At 52.1% G+C, this 2,166-nt stretch overlaps 1 pseudogene; it reads left to right on the top strand.

The window, feature by feature from the left end:
• The first annotated feature begins 775 nt into the window (after nt 1-775).
• On the top strand, nt 776-1,483 carry LOC703829 (mRNA turnover protein 4 homolog pseudogene; annotated as a pseudogene).
• Nucleotides 1,484-2,166: the final 683 nt, after the last annotated feature.

Here is a 2,166-nt window from a genome sequence, read left to right as displayed (position 1 = left end):
AGTGAGACTCTATCTCAAAAAAAACAAAGAAAAAATGTTGTCGTTTGCCAGGTGCAGTAGCTCATGCCTACAATCCCAGCACTTTGGGAGGCCGAGGCAGGCGGATCACTTGAAGTCAGGAGTTTGAGACTAGCCTGGCCAACATGGAGAAACCCCATCTCTACTAAAAATATAAGAATTAGCCAAGTGTGCTGGTGCATGCCTGTAATCCCAGCTACTTGGGAAGCTGAAGCAGGAGAATTGCTTGAACCCGGGAGGTGGAGGTTGCAGTGAGCCGAGATTGCGCCACCGCACTCCAGCCTGGGCGACAGAGTAAGACTCTGTCTCAAAAAAAAAAAAAAAAAATTGTTGTTATGAAGGCTTACTGTCAAACAAAGTAGGAAGAATGTGTTTAGCGATGTTTAGCTGGATGGTGACCCTCCAGTTGTACTCTTGTCCTGGACCCCACACTGTTTAGGGGCAGGTTGCTTCATTGCTCATTTGCTGCTGGACCCCAGGGCATGACCCACAAAGGCTTCCTCTGCCTGAGGCTCCAGAGTTCCCTGCTGTCTTCACACAGCCCTGGACCGTGGGAAGGTGGGGAATCCCAGAACACATATTTTGCTGTGCTTTTCCCAGACCTCAGACAACATCTCCTTCCCTTGTCACTGTATGATGGGCAAGTGACAGCTCATACTTCCAGTCTCAGCCCAGATCTGCCCTCCCCGGCTCCAGCAGACTGCCCCTTCAGATGTCCCATGGTATTTGCAAGTTACCTATTAAAAGTGGTTCTTCCACGTGGATTCAGCGCGATGCCCAAATCCAAGCGTGACAAGAAAGTCTCCTTAACCGAAACTGCCAAGAAAGGCTTGAAATTGAAACAAAACCTGACAGAAGAGCTTTGGAAATGTGTGGACACCTACGAGTACCTTTTCATCTTCTCTGTGGCCATTGTGAGGAACAGCAAGCTGAAGGACATCCGGAACGCCTGGAAGCACAGCCCGATGTTCTTTGGCAAAAACAAGGTGACGATGGTGGCCTTGGGTCAGAGATGAGAACAAAGACAACCTGCACCACGTCAGCAAAAGGTTGAGGGGTGAAGTGGGTCTCCTGTTCACCAACCGCACAGAGGAGGTGAATGAATGGTTTACGAAATACACAGAAATGGACTACGCCCGAGCTGGTAACAAAGCAGCTTTCGCTGTGAGCCTGGACTCAGGGCCCCTGGAGCAGTTCCCCAATCCATGGAGCCACGGCTCATGCAGCTGGCCCTGCCCACTGCCCTCAAGAGAGGTGTGGTGACCCTGCTGTCCGACTGTGAGGTGTGCTGACTACGGAGCAGGCTTGCGTCCTGAAGCGTTTTGGGGATGAGATGGCTGAATTCAAGGTGACCATCAAATACATGTGGGAATCCCAGTCGGGAAGGTTCCAGCAGATGGGAGATGACTTGCCAGAGGGTGCATCCGAGTCTGCAGAAGAGTCAGACTCAGAAGACCATGACTGAAAGGGACTCAGGACTGAAAGTCTCCTGGAACCTTCTGAGTCTCACTGGACCACGCAGGACTGCTGCCACCCCTCTAGAGACAGCAGCGTTTTATTTGGCTGTAGAGCGAGAACACGCTGGGCACTGACTTCCTGCAAAGAATAAAACTTTGCAGGGTGCCTCCCTAGAGACAAAAAAAAAAAAAAAAAAAAAAAAAAAAAAGGTTCTTCTGCCACACGGGAGGTTTGTGGGCTGCCTCTTTATGGATCAGGACCTTTTCTTGAGCAGGAACTTGGGAGCTCTGGGAGTAGGGAGCGGGCAGGGCCTCTGTGTGGGGCCCAGAGCTCAGTGCTGGGATGATGAGGCTTTGATATCTCTGAAGTCTGCAGGGTTTGAGCACGGAAGAAACTCAAAATTCTAGGGAAAACTAGCTGAGGACTTGGGCTTTGCCCAGGGGTGAAACCACCTGAGAAGGCCCCAGAGAACCAAGGTCTGAGAGGAGGTTGGTGGGAACCCCCACTGGCACCCCTGCCAGCCGCCATCTCTGAGGGCCGGGGTGGTGACTGGCAGCCAGGGGCTCAGTGAGGAGGACAGAAAGTGAACAGGGGCCTCTTGCAGAAAATCAAGGCTCAGCTGGTGGCTCTGAGGTGTGGGAAGAAGGGGAAAAGCCAGATGTTGGAGGCAGCCAAGGTTGGGGGTGGGAT

Source organism: Macaca mulatta, chromosome 16 (assembly GCF_049350105.2).
Source record: "Macaca mulatta isolate MMU2019108-1 chromosome 16, T2T-MMU8v2.0, whole genome shotgun sequence".
NCBI lineage: Eukaryota > Metazoa > Chordata > Mammalia > Primates > Cercopithecidae > Macaca > Macaca mulatta.
This window is presented reverse-complemented; position numbering and strand designations above follow the sequence as displayed.